Genomic DNA, 15704 nt, shown 5'->3' with positions numbered 1-15704 from the left:
GTAGGTACTATATTTGATTACGACTGAAAAACAGTTAGTAGTTTTTACTAACAACATTTCTTCGTAAGTTCTTCGTAATGAAAGCTGTGTGATGAAAGCATAAGAATCAAACTGACGAAAACATATGACAAATGTATAAAACCAATCACATGTTTCACTGTATCAAGTACAGTGTACACAGTTAATACAACAGCAAGATTTAAGCTAATTATGGCAACCCTACGTGAGCGTGCGACCACAGCCGACACAATGAGACGATTCAGTTTGAGCGGCCGACCGTTAAACGCGTCCCTCCAGCGCTGTCCTAAACTGTATTCTTCTATTGTTTATGGCATTGTCGATTTTAATGATACCACCGATTCGGGATGACTTTCATCCTTGAATGTACACCTTGGATCATACGATAGGATATTATTGCAAAGTAATTCAATTAATTAGCGGAATATTGCCTTATATCAAGGTTCGGGGAAGTTTTCTTCTACAAATTCTTTATATAAGGTCAATATTAAACTTACGATATCGTGTCTTAACTATTATAATACTACTAAAGATAGTAGCTTACAGCCCATAAATAACCTAAAACTATTTAGTTGCTTGTGGATAGGTACATATTTAAAATTGAAACAACTTTTACGCGAACTAAAGCTTTTTATACACGGTTTGAATTGAAACTTCGAAACGTTAAGACTAAGAAATTAGACGGTATGTATCTCTATGTCTATCTTCTTATATATAAAATTCTCGTGTCACAATGTTAGTCTGCATACTCCTCCGAAACGGGTGGACCGATTCTCATGAAATTTTCTGTGCATATCGGGTAAGTCTGAGAATCGGCCAACATCTATTTTTCATATGTACCACGGGCGAAGCCGGGGCGGGCCGCTAGTAAATATATAAAATCCTCATGTCACAATGTTAGTTACCATACTCCTCCGAAACCGCTATTACAAAATTTCGTGTTATGTTATATAATTTACGAAATTTTGTGTTCCTATTACTTAGATCTGAGAATCGTCTACCATCTTTTCATACCCCTAAGTGATAAGAGTAAGGCAGAACGTTCGCCGGGACATCTAGTAATAGTATAAACAAATATAAGACTAGAAGTATGTTCGTTATCGACTGTTCAGTGGTGCAGCTCAAATTAAGCGTGAATCCCCTTTGATTGCGATGGCTGGGTGCGACATATGTCGCCAGCAATGCTCTGGACTTGCTTGAGCGTTATAACAAATGCTCTATCGATTTGCGAGACTATTGTTTTCTTGTTTTGCAAGAAGTATGAAAATTATACAATTGTTCATATCAAAGTAGCTTTCTATGCTAATTCACTGGGTTAAGAAGTTTCTGTGAAATAATGAAGTTAAGTTAAAATATATCAACTAATTGTGTTTTGAAAAGCATATTATGTCTAACGGTCAGTATATAGATACTCTCAGATGTCTTCGACATTGGACAAAAGCGTGGAAATAAATACCTACCTACAGTGTACTACATTGGGATCAGGAACCGTGACCAAAATGTGGTAAGCCGTAAGGATGACATCGTCGACATGACTTTACCTAAGGCAAAATATTATGAATGAAATAAACAAACTGAGAAATTATTAGGCAGTCTACATTGTGAAAAAAAAACAATCTTTTGTAAAAAAAATTATCATTTATTAAATTTAAAAACTTAACCTTAAGCAATATAGATGAGGCGCTTTTAGGATTTTTAATTTAAATTAATTACAAGCAAAGTACCTATATAATATGTATTACGTGTTCTTCATCGTGCTTTTAAAGTTCTTTGAAACAATGAATGAAATAGGAATTGTAACCGGAGGAATTAAGAAATAACGCACTAATCGACTTTATGTCGGGGATCTGCAGATAGGTACAAAAAGTAGATTTTCATTAGGAATGCTGCGTCCATAGTTCTCGGTACTATACAAAAAAATAATTCTCCTGATCTCGAATTATGTTGTAAAGCAATTTAATAATTTTTATGGTATGCAACACCTGCTAAACTCTACAAGCTATTACTCCGATAGATGCCTGAAAAAATAAATAAAAAATATATTTTATAGAAAAGATGAGCGATGTTCCTAGTAAATATATGTTTCATTAATTGTTGAACAAAGACAAGAATCTTGAACGACAAAGCTGTCGTTCAAGCTTTTTGTGCTATTCCTTTCTAGTAAGTAATTAGTTACTGCGAAAATCTCTGGATTAAGATCTACTTATACGAATAACTTTAAAAAGTACTTCTCTACAATCTGGCTAACACACAATATTTTAGTGTATTTATTTTATCATATTATGGACACAAAATGTTTATTTAAATATTTTATTTCATTTTTATATTCGTATTTAAACATAATACACAAACATTCATTCACAAAAATACAGACATTACACTCACAAAAAATATTGTGTGTTAGCCACATACAACTTTTTAATAAAAATGTAGGTAGTCTATATCATAAATCTCTATATTATAAATGCGAAAGTAACTCTGTCTGTCTGTTACTCAATCACGCCTAAACTGCTGAACCAATTTGCATGAAATTTGGTACGGAGATATTTTGATACCCGAGAAAGGACATAGGCTACCTTTTATTGCGAAATATGTACCACGGGCGAAGCCGGGGCGGACCACTAGGTAGTATTTAATAAAACATACTTACAATTCCTATATTTTAAAAGTAAAGTTAATAAAAGTCGAAGAAGAAGAATGTCTTACCCAAATGAGAAATCTATAATTAAGTAATAAAATTTATAATCTCTACTGAGTGAAACATTTAATAAATAATAATATAATCTCAAACTATCATACATAGATCTCCCTATACGACAATTACTAGTTGAAACTTCCAAGATATTCCTTCAAAATAAGTTCGTTGAAATAAATATTGGATGAAAGTTTCGAGCCCGCATCGGCGAACGAACTTGCAAGGGTGAAATGTTTGTTCTACACTTTCACTGTCGAATGTTCTTGTCTATCTTTAAAAGTTACGAACATTCCAGAACTATTTCCCTCTTTCAATTTTGTTTTATATGAACGGATTAGATTCTAAGCTGTGGCTTTGTTTGATTTAAACTATGCAATTAGGTACGAAAAATAAGAATCAATTGGAGATATGTATTTAGTTTAATTTTTTTAATTTGAACAATCTTAGTAGGTATAATAATTTAATAACTAATACTATTAATGGCCAAAAATATTAGTAAAGATATTTTTTTTCAAATTTAAATTTAAATTACTATTTTGCTATTTTGCTTTAGGTACTTTGCATTTAAAAGTATAGTCCTTAGTAGGTACTTAAAAGGGTCTTTAAAATTCTAAATAATATTAATTGCAAATTATTTTAATTAAATTTAACTTATTTTACTACGGACACTAACATGTGAAAATACCGTTAGAATTTAAAATTTTCCTCTATTCCCGTCTGACCCATAGACACTTCGCTTTGATTAAACGCGCAAATTTATAAAACTACAATGCGCTATCTAAAGCAATAAAACTTCAGTTTACTTAAATAAATTGTATTTGGAATAGTCGTAAAAACAATTTTAATCGAACAACGTAATTCCCGTAATACATTTAATGGTCATACGCCCTCGTAGTGTTTGTCGTGACAGACACCCATAACGCACTATGCTCTGGCCTGTCACCTTTATGGTTTCCCGATTGCTAGACAATGCTCCTGTTGGGGACTTGATCTATGGGATGTGTTAGCTACTCAATGTTATTGCGTGCTTTAAATTAAGCCGAAGTATGATTTACGCGCGTTTTGTGTTCCTGGGTTGAAGACACGGATCTGAAAAGAAAATGTTTTTTTTTGGATAAGTAATTAGGAACGGAACATTTTCACATTTATGATCAATCTAAATTGGAAATGCTTAATTTGATGTAAACCCATTGAGATAATATTAATATGGAGTCGATACCGCCTACACCACTTATGTTCCACTCAACATACGTCATGTGGCGTAACTGCACTCAGTCGCTTGCTCGCTCATTGGCGCGAACGTCACGCTCATTTTTTATTTGTTTTAAAGTGAAACGCATCAAATATGCCTACGTGTGTGTTACGATATTGCACAAATAATACAAATAATACGGAAAAGTGCAAAGGAATAACTTTTCAATCAGTAAGTAACTAGATAATAATTTTTAAAACTTAGTTAGAACAAAATTTTTGGCGGGCGACATTTTGCGTCATTTGTCATAGATTAAAAATTTAAGATATGACATTGGGCATGAAATAAGTGTTGTTAGTAATATTTGCTGGCGTATATTTTTATAGTATAAAATAATAATTTTACATATTTAGAAAAGCATAGACTGGTTGTTATTTGAAAAAAGGTGAAATCATGAAATATGAAAATCAATTACTTAATCACCAATTTTTTTTTTGTTAATTGATTTTAATCAATTTTAATTGATATTGTAGAAGCTACTGACTTGAACGTATAATTGAATTATTATTTATTTATCTGCACTAATATTATAAAGAGGAAAACTTTGTTTGTTTGATTGATTGTAATAAATAGGCTCATAAACTATTGGACCGATTTTGATGAAATTTGGCACAGACAATCTTTAGACCCTGAGAAAAAACATAGGCTACTTTTTATTGCGAAATATGTACCACGGGCGAAGCCGGGGCGGACCGCTAGTTCAGAGATTAATATTTTTTCTATTCAAGGTTTCCATGTCTTATCTGGGCCGTGAAGAAAGGGAAAAATGTGTAAAATTTGTCCAAAACAACCGCAGTGAAGAAACCTGGTTACCATCCGATAGAACTTGCGTCTGTTCATTGCATTTTCGCGATGAGGATAAATATACCACAAAAGCGGGAAGGCGTATTCTAAAGAAGTCTGCTGTTCCTTGTATTGATGTTAGTAATAATAATAAAATTTTACGGATTTGTATAACAAATAAAATATTATTTTAGCCATCACTAACATTATTATTATTATATTTATTTTAGCCGAAGGTGTGCTACAATAGTACTGGAACAATACAAGCAATTTCTGAGCCGGGAACATGTTCTGAGGATGATGAACTAAATATAAATAAACACAATTTTAACAAGGCTTTTATTTTTTTTCTAAAAAAGGCTCAATTTGTAAGGAATGAAACTTCCCATAGCCCTGACTGAACCTCCTCATCCTATATTATATGCCAGATATTGTTAGCCCCGCGTAGTAAAGTCAGTTTATATCTAAAATAAATATTAAGTAAGTACAAAGAAAATTTCAAGTCAACGTGCATGTAAGGAGTGGCACCCAATAAAATGACAGAAAGAAACAAAGTGTCGCCTCTATAGCGGTGAGTCAGTGACATCGCATAATCTATGACTGCCTAGCCGTCATTCGCGCGCCCCGCGCCGCCATCTTGGCGCACAGATTTTGTTCGTGGTGTCTGCTCCATATTAATATTATCTCAATGTGTAAACCATCCATTTTATTAGACTGTACTACATATCACTATAACACCAGACCCATCTAGAGAATGCAAAAAGATCACCTTATTAATTCTGCAAGATGCAAACTCATATAAGAAAAGCATTTAAAAATAAACACAGACAGAAAGTCAAACAGCCCTGTCTAGAAGTTCCCATATAATATTTACCCACGGCACTTAATAAGCGTCCAACACATAGGCCATTGTCATTCTAGGCCAAATAAAGAGCCGGTAAGCAATAATGGCACAATCGATATCATTAAATGGCCGAAAGCAGAGTGATTAACAATCGATTTTCGCAATACGTATTGTGAAGAGAATTCGATTCAGTTTAATAGCACGCTTATTAATGAAATCCTCGTTATTACTGACGTATTTGTTTACTAAATATACCGTCGTCGTATTAAAATATTTCTTCATACTGCCATTTATTTTAGTGGAAAATATATTTCACTGTGGATTACTTAGTTACTTAAATTATATTAGGTGTATGGTTTCCTGAGGCGAAATGAAAAATGTCTTGAAAAGCACCGATACCCAAGACAACAAGATAAATTTTGTAATTGTAGTAAGTACCTACCTACTGATATTTGCGATGTTTTAATTTTAATGACCTACGTTTGTTATTTCATTTCCACATTACTACAAGATTCTTGACAAAATAAACACTAATAGTTACTAAAGAATGAGTAAAATTGGTTAGTCTATTAAGTATAACGTTCATTTCCAGGGCAAAATTGTTTGTTAAGAAAATTGGTTTCGACAAATAACTGTCAGTTGTTTAGTTAAGCGAAGGAAATAAAACACGCAGTAAAAATAGCAAAAAGGTTGAACTAACACATAATAAAGCAACGTTGATAACACGAAAGTTGTCAAAAAAAGGCAAAATGAGTCGCGTGCCCCAACACGTTTACTATAATGAGATAGTGTGTTTTTAGGCAGTTAGAGACTAGCCTTTTTACAGGTTTGCCCCCTTGCCCCTTTTTATTGTATCTGTGAAGGCAAAATCACGTATTTGTTTTTTTTTATAATTTTTGTGACCAGTAAGTTAAAGAGAAGTGTGTTGCCATATGAATAAATATGCATAAAAAAATAAGAATTGAGGTACCAAGGTAGTAAAATTTCGAAACTATCATGTATCTTCTGGATATATGGGGATCTATATGGAGATTCTGAAAATTTATCATTTAGATTAAAAATAAATTGAATGGCTAATACTAAGGGCTAATATTTGTAACTTTAAAATTTAGTGAAATGGTAAACTCATTCTCTATTTAATTCACCCGTTAGATATTTAGCGGGAGGTAAATATTTTATGAAAAATAAAAATGTACAAACTGACTACCGCACTATTTCACATGTAGAGGATTCCTTAAAAAGTGGCTATAATCATTCAAAGGAGGGAACTTTGTGAAAAATTGCGGTTGAAAAATTCGTGTCGCTAACGACGCGTGTCAGAGACGCGACTTTTGTTTATAAATGATGCAAAATGATAAGTAAAAACCGAAGGAAAACATCCAGAGTTGCGTGTGGCCCGTTCTGATGGATTTTTGGACATTGATGTATTTTCTGTAGATTGCTTATAGTCTATGGTCTGATAATTTATGATTATCGTTTTATTTATTTGGGAATCTGGCACGTTACGCGATAATTTAAAGTAATAAAATCTTAAATTGTGTTTTTTTTGGTTTTTGTAATTATTACAATTGAATCGAGAATAAGAGAAGATTGAAATAGTTATAACAGTTAAATAAAAAACAATCAACTTCAGAGTTCGGGCAACAGTGATATTTTATTTACACGTGTGGTAATTTACTTTAGAATTTTTCAGCTTCCATAATGTCCATTTATTTTAGACAAAGTGACAAAACTGAGCAAATGCTAGGAGTGCTCCGGTATCAGGTGCTGATGGAGCTGTTAACACACTATTATTGTAACTATCAATTTAATCACTTAAAGGCCCGGTTACATGGTGCGGTTTGTGCAGGTATAATTTTAAGGGCATTTTTTTTGAATTTATTAATAAAAAATGTCGTTGTTATGTAGTAACTTGTTAATGTAGGTAAATAACAATACCTTTTTTTGTAATTATTTAGGAAGAACCAGATTATCAGGTTTGACGAACCTTTGCTCATTGTTTGACCTAAGTTTCAATTTGTCAAAAATATGTTCAAAGATTTTTTACTATTCATCATTGATTTTGTTGTTATCTAAGTAGGTACCTACCTTCAAGGTGCAGAATAAAAAATTAAACCAATATGGTGAATAATTTCCAATAATGTGGATTATTATTTTTAAATAACATCTCTCTTTTTTGAGGCATATAAACCCAGCAAGTTTAACACTCGCATCGACGACCAGGTGTTGTATTGCCATTAATATCAATTCAACATTGACCGTCTGCCACTTGCATAGCCATTTTAACTTGACCTCCCTCCCCTCTCTCATACACACGTGAAAACAACACAAGTAACGTTTAACAGTGTTGACCGGGGGTCAAATTGTGTTGGTGACAAAATATTTTATGAGCCGATATCCGTCGTATGTAGAATAATTCGATTTTATGAGACTAATGCTTTTCCGTTTGGTGTTAACGCTTTTTATTGTTGAACTTGGTGGTAATATGTAAATTTGCTTTTGTGTTTGTTTATGTGAGTGGTTTGTTGTTCAGGGTAGTTTTTATTTACTTTGAAGACAGGTAATATAGGTAAGATTAGTTAGGTAGTTATTGTATTGTGATGTATTACTAATTTATGTCATATAATATATTTTTAGTTTTTACTTATTGGCGCAAAATGTAAATAGTATTGTCTACACTAATATTATGAAAAGGAAATACCTATTTGGTTGTTTGTTTTTTTGAATTGCATAGGCTCAGAAACTACTAGAACTATTTCAACCTTGGCGGAGCCGTAAAAGTGGCTAGTAGGTTATAAAGTGGAGCACATACCTACATACTCTCACTTGTTTATTTTATTTAATTTTTTTATTTGAAAAAAATTGTATCCTAATAGCTTTAGGAGGAGTAAAAATATAAATTATGAAGCGTGGCTTTTATTTACAAGGTTACGTATTACAATTCATTTTGCCTTTACAGCTATCCAAATAGGCTTAACAATAATAATCCATGTAAACACTGTCTAATCAAATTAAGTATTTTGTCTTCCATATACGCCATTGCCTTATTCTCTATTCGCCTACACACTTAGATTGCGTAAATAAATGTTATTACATTAATATCAACGCTTTTCCACATGAGTTCCTCTAGGTAGAGTTATTTTTTGCAGAAAAAACGAAGCATGTTTACAACTTATGAGTTCTATCTACACTGCAAAACTGGGGTGAATTCGTTCCAAACACATACCACCAAATTGACAACAGACAGAGTGATTATTATTATCGACTACACGAATTTAAAGAAGAAAGATTTGATGATTTGTCAGATTTGTGTGTTTAATTCTTAGCATATTGACGACTGTATTTTTGTATATAATATGTACCTAAGTAACTAGTTTAAAATTCATCCTAGCGTATTGACGACCGTTTTCATCTTTATTTATGTCACCTTTATTATGTAGTTAACTAGCAATGGTTTCATAAAAAATCATAGTAAAACTAGATTAACAAGACCCAGAGCGTTATTTGTATTAGATTAATGGCTCTCTACGATATTATGATATAATGATACTAGCAACAACGACGAACAACAATGATATTTTTGAGATTCATCACGAAATTAACAATTAAATGCGACACGTACAGCATACATACAATTCATAGTACATATTATAGTTTATAGCACGTATCACTATCTTTAATACGTATATATACAGATGGTCACTATATCGCACCGCGACGCGGACGGCCGGAAGAGTCAATACGGGCAGCGAGTGAGCGAGGGATGTTTGCGGAGAGCTGAGACGCAATTATATTAAGATTACATATTTATCTCCCGAGACCGACCCATTTCTTTTAGGGTTTCTTTGGCGGATCTAGTGGAGCTGTTAAAACCGTTTTGTAGATTTTTTATGACATAGCGTATTCTTTGGTGAAAGGTTAAGTTGATTTAGGTATATAATGTTATGTATATTTATAAGTAGTATCTAATCTAAGGATAAAAAATTAGAATCATTTTATTCGCCATTTTATGACTGATAGAGATGTGTCTGGTAGAGCATAGAAAGCTTATTACTGCGTCAACAAGACATGAAGATTTTTTTAGATATAAAAATAATAAATGATTGTGCACACCAATAAGAAGAATACAATAACTTATTTTTTCACATATACAGCATTAAATTTAAGTATTCAAACGAAAAGAAGCGTCTAAACAAAATGACATGATTAATTAACAGCTCTATATAATTCCATCCCCCTGCTCAAGTCGTTTGATCCCCAATATTGATTCCGGGATCAGCGGCTGTCCAACGCTGGCTCCCGCGTGATCTTATCATTATTTTAAATGCTTCTTTGTTATGCCGCCCTAATGCGATTTGTGTGCTGAAAATTGTACGGATATGTTGCCAACTTTGCCAACGAAATTAACCTAAAATATACATATTACGTATGTGTAGAAGACGAAATGAATGCTTATTTATAAACATAAACCTTGATGTGTTATCGTCCAGTATTTGGTAGAAATAAATGTTATGTTGAATAGCTATAACATTCACAATAACGCCAAGATTTACCCTACTACATATTATATTTTAACGATATTTTTTCTACAGCATGACGTCTTTATTGTTCACTTACGTTAACATTTCTATTCAACTTGTTTTTTATGTTAAAAAAGGTTTAGCAGACCCATGAACACCATAAAAATTTGTACCTACAACATAGTTGCAGATAATTGGGACCTTGTAATTCGTTCATAACTCTTACAATAATTTTGCACTTATTTAATTACTGTATTATCATTTTTATTTTTCTAGTGAACAAGGCTTGTGGAAGGAAGAAACAAAGGTTAAAAGATTCATTTTAAATATCAATAAAAATATACTTATTGAACTACTTGTTTAATTACTTATATTGTACCTAAACTTGAAACATTATTAAATTTGCCTTGTAAAACTAGATGGCGCCGTTTTCACACGACGCGACGAACTGCTTTTTCATTCAAACTAAGTTCTTATTGCAGAAGTTTTCAAGCATTTTCTTCCTGTCTCCGCCACACCAATTCACTGTTTCTTTTCAATATTAATTAACAGTGAACTTATAGCAGGATGCCGCCGTCACCTAGGCGTGGAAATTTAATAAGTAAATTGCTGGTTGTCACTCAAATAGCAGTGTATTGGTCAGCGAGTGTGACCGAGGTGTTATTGAATAAGGATGGGTCGCTCCCTGTGATTTGGCGCAATTATTCGTCCGTTTAGCGACGGATGTGTGGAGGTCGTTGAACTTGAATTGACGTTTTTATAAGTTGGGAACGGGCGCACTAAAATCTATGCCTACAGACGGGTACAAGGACTGACGGCTGACGGGGAGCATATTATAGTGAGTAGCTTTGAAGGTCTCGGCAAAGGTTGGAAATTGTGAGTGTTTCTGTTATGTGACTGTGATATCACTGATTATAACATACTCATTTGTAAATATAGGTAGACTACCTAAAAATAAATTGCTTAAGCTAGATACTAATAACAAATAGGTTCAGCACATTGATTGATCCAAATGACTTTTATTGATCGATACGATACTCAAAGCACTTTTTTAAAATAAATAAATAAATTCTATAGAAATACCTACTCATAAAAAGAAAACAATACCGTAACCAAGCATTAAACAAAGCTTAAGGCACTTCAAGCACAGTTAGAACACAGCGTGTCAGTCAGTTGTTTCCTCACTATATAATCAAATCTCTCACAGATTCAATTAATAACAATTAAAGAGCACATAGAATACAAAACAGCATAGACACGTTTTTATATAATGACGTGTTAAGTTCCGCGTATACTTGGTTGTTAACATTAACTAATTGCGACAATCAATGCAATCTGTTTCACATGGTTTTGTTAGGTTTTAGCACTTGGATAAAAGAATAGGGAATGATGGAAGTTGTTAGACGGTGTTTGTAGTGTAGAATGTTCTATCAACTGATAGCTGAGTAGCTATGGAAATAAACATGTAAAAACATCTGTCTTATCTAAATGCTCAAATTCTTACAAATAAAGAAAAAATATTATAATAAAATAAATTTTTCCACGGAAAAACATTAATTCGAAGCAAAACAATACAATAATTTCGCGTCCCGCCGTCCGTATTCACAAATGACACGTATTTTCAGCAAAAAGCTTAATTTAATTTGAAAGGCCATTACCACAGCCGCCACTGCAGTCGATTTCACATATCTCCAGACTTTTCTTGTCTGTATTCGCATAAAAGTTCATTTTCAGTGTCTCATTGAACTTTATAAGCGTTGGTAAAAACTCGAAATGTGCGGAATATGGCTCCGCTAAAGTATTTTTATTGCACACGTACATTGACCGGGGCATTCATTAATTATTAAAGCAAGTTTTATTAGCACGTCACAAAAAGTTTTCGGTGTTATTCCTAGACGAGTTCATTATGCGAGCTTATCGACGTTCTGTGCATCCAAATGATTTATTAATTCAACAGTTGTATAAAGAATCTGTGCGGTATATTAAAAGATTAAAAAATCGGCAATAAAAAGTGTGATTAACTTGTGTGAGACCTTACAACTTTTACAAAAAAAAAAAACACACACACAATAAACACTTTTTACAAAAAAAAAAACGCTCCACAGTTTTTCTGTTCGATACTAGAGCAATAAATACACTACAATTAGAGGTTATAAAGCGTTCTTCGACGACTGTTAGCGTTAAATGGGGATCACAAAAAGCTGCACCGTTCACTCGCAAGTGTAACACCTATGACGTTCATGATAGCACTTATCATCTTTATAATACAGTTATAAGAAATGTGATTTGTCTTTCTGTCTCTAGATTTATGTTTTGATAAAAAACTATACTTATACAGTTATTATAATATGAACATCAAACGTTATTATTATCTACAGCTAGAGCAACGTAAACACATAATATTATCTATACTAATATTATAAAGAGGAAAGGTTTGTATGTATGTATGTATGGTTTTCACGCATAAACTACTGGACCGATTTTGATGAAATTTGGCACAGATAATTTTTAGACCCTGAGAAAGAACATAGGCTACTTTTTATTGCGAAATATTATGTAGGTACCACGGGCGAAGCCGGGGCGGACCGCTGTGTATGTATAATGTGGTTAAAGCTTTTAAATTAATATTTTACAATAGCCTAACTAACTATTAGTTTTATTAATTTAGGTATGACTTTTCAGAGTTTCTAAATATGAAATTGATGCCGTTCTAGTATTATGTTATAGGGAGGAGTGTTTATGTAGCGTACTATTTTTACTCCTAGGTAATTATTATATTGTCAGATTGTAAAGACTATGCTGTATGTGTGTGTAAGAGAGTTGGTAAGTCCATATGACATTAACAGTAGCACTAGCCTATTTTTAATACAGTAAGTAGAAACAAATATAAAAAAATAGTATATATGAATTAATTGATCATTGCATAATCCTAAAATAACTTAAATGGAATATCTGTATAATTATATGTTTAATGCTTAGCTAGCAAACATAACAAATAGCTAGGTAATTCAGAAATTCATAATCACAAAATTTACATCCGGCTATCGATAGCGTAAAATTAGTTTATATTCAAACACAATAAAGCTTATATTGTCAGCAATTACAGAACATTTTCCACAATATAACAATTCGGTTTGGCTTTGTTCACAAATAAATTATAGAGCTGCGGCCACACGGGATCGCGGCGCGGCGACAGATCGCACCAATTTGAATATTAATAGCGCCAGCGAAGCGTGAAAACTGTACGATGTTACTCTTTTTACTGGAATTGACATATTTTTTTTAAATGGAAGTCGGAATTTATTCGATTCGAATTATTTCTGCGATAAATGCAACATTTTAAGTTTAATCTTTTTTATTTTAATCTATAATAATTTTATTATATGTTGCTTACAGTTAAAATAAATAGTCATAAGAAATGGTTTCAACATTCAAATACGCGTTTGTTTTCATTAAATTTTAAATTTAGAATGTGCTAAAATGTTCCATCCACAGATTATTGAATTAAACAAATGGACTTTTTTTTGACCTACCAGCCAGTATTTTTTTTTATTTTCATGTATATAATGGCTAGTATTATTTAAAATATTATATTTGTATTCCATCGTATCCAGTGACAATGATCGCGATAGAGCCGTTGGAGCGGATCAGCCATATGACCGCGCCCTGAGCGCATTGACGGCCGATGCATAAATCAAACGCTAATAAATAAATATCGCTTCGAGTCGCTTCCTGTCGCTAATATAGCGTTTACACCCTTGTCCTGTTGGCCCATCGACCATGTCGGGTGACACTTGTTTGTTTCGATAAAAAGCCAAGGAGCTGTCTTTTAAAATTACAAATAAATAACCTCAATTATATCAGTTTAGATAGAGTAGAGAGAATTTGTAAGAAACATTTTAGAACTTATTTGCCATAAATTATTTGGTAGTTCGGTACCTATTTACATAGATAGGAACGTGGGAGATTTACAATATATGTAGTAAAGGTAGAATCATATCCTGCTTTTTGGCATTTGCAATATCAAAAGTCAAAACTAAATGTACTTTTCATAACTACGATTGGAGCATTGAATGACATCAGGAAGAGAAAGAAAATGCTCCTAATCTGAATATCTGACTGGCGAACTAAATGATATTTTAAACATGTATTTAAACCTGACATTAATATTCAAATAACTTTGCTACACGTTACTATATCTATTGATATAATGCGTATCATTGACACATATCTATTGTCATGCATTGGTCCATGGAGCACGGAGCAGGGTCACCTATTATGTGCACCGCTCCTTGATTGGCACATGACCGTCACGTCACTAAGTGAGAGACCGTAAGTACCTCAGTTAATTTAATTAAAATTTTTAAGGAATATCATGTGGCAGATGAATAGTTAGTACTTTACCACCGTAATCGTAATATGATAATAACTAAGTAAAAAGTTTTCAAATAGGTATTCAATACTCAAACAAACAGGAATAAATAAAACACAATAAGAAAGTAAACGATTTTATTATTTCAATTATATTTTAAAACCAATTTACACTTTACAAAACATACAGATAGGAGAGCAGTTTTTTACAATACTTTTTACAGTACAATAAATAATTTAAGTGGTTGTATAACTAATTCTTATGCAAAGTAGGTAATATTAGGCAATTGTTGGCAACATTATTATAATTCACAAATCCTATTTTATCTGTAAATCTAAATTTCACAAACCATTGTTACTTCTTCCCTCAAGATATTTAATTTTGATATGAAAACACCGTGACATCCGCAAGCCCCATATATTATCCCGGACTATCTTCTAGCCAATATCACCGCAAAATATTAACCGTTGCGAATCTAACTTTAGTACTAGTGTGTCCACTTTGCTATCCTTAACATCTCAGTTATACTAATATCAACCTTAGCGTTACACTCTAAAGATAAATTTTCCACAACAGCAGTTCGCACATCCATAAATGTCCTCAAGTAAAATTATGTCATAAGATTAGAGTGCTTCAGTACAAAATATACAAATAGCACTCTCATCTTCAGTATCTGTTACTAGAATTTGTTCTGTAATGAAATTTGAGTTGTATTTCAAACATATAAGGTTAGTTTTTGTTGTATCTAGGAGGATAGAGCTTGACCCATCCCAAGGGATTTCAACATGGACTTTAGTCACGGTTTTATTTGAATTCGCCGAAATGCATTGCGACAAATATTTGGACATTTATTGCTATTGGGTCTGGTGTCGAATATTAAATGTTGATTTTGTTCGGTCTGTCATATTACATGAATTAGTTCCGGAGGATTTTTGGATTTGCGACAAACGACGCGGGCGAGCCGCTCTGATTGATATCTTGAAGTATTCACGGATTAATATTGGGGTGCAATCGATAACCTGCCTTTGATTTATTTCATGTTTATTAACCGTGTTTGTGTAGGCAATGTTGTTAAAAAAGTTATCATGAATAGGTATTTTTTAACTAGGTAGGTTCGGTGTAAAAAGGGAAAAACTGTTTTCTTGTCATACCTATATAGGTATAACGTTCGTTAATTGTAGGTAGAGTAATAGAATGGAATAATGTTTCTCCAAAAGTAC

The 15704-nt window shown here is 32.7% G+C and overlaps 2 long non-coding RNA genes across 2 annotated transcripts in view; one reads left to right on the top strand and one right to left on the bottom strand.

The window, feature by feature from the left end:
- Positions 1-4423, bottom strand: part of LOC149899010 (uncharacterized) — a 156612-nt gene extending 152189 nt beyond the window's left edge. The window contains exon 1 of the long non-coding RNA XR_016457953.1: positions 3901-4423. This is a non-coding gene — a long non-coding RNA (uncharacterized LOC149899010). The remainder of the gene's footprint in view (positions 1-3900) is intronic.
- Positions 4424-4741: 318 nt separating this feature from the next.
- On the top strand, positions 4742-5082 carry LOC149899009 (uncharacterized). The gene is made up of 2 exons (XR_016457990.1): positions 4742-4885; positions 4979-5082. It is a non-coding gene; the product is annotated as an uncharacterized LOC149899009 (long non-coding RNA).
- Positions 5083-15704: the final 10622 nt, after the last annotated feature.

The sequence above is a fragment of the Colias eurytheme genome, chromosome 21 (genome assembly GCF_061535395.1).
Source record: "Colias eurytheme isolate Ceu_HAF_F1 chromosome 21, ilColEury1 Martin Lab GWU primary, whole genome shotgun sequence".
Classification (NCBI taxonomy): domain Eukaryota; kingdom Metazoa; phylum Arthropoda; class Insecta; order Lepidoptera; family Pieridae; genus Colias; species Colias eurytheme.
This window is presented reverse-complemented; position numbering and strand designations above follow the sequence as displayed.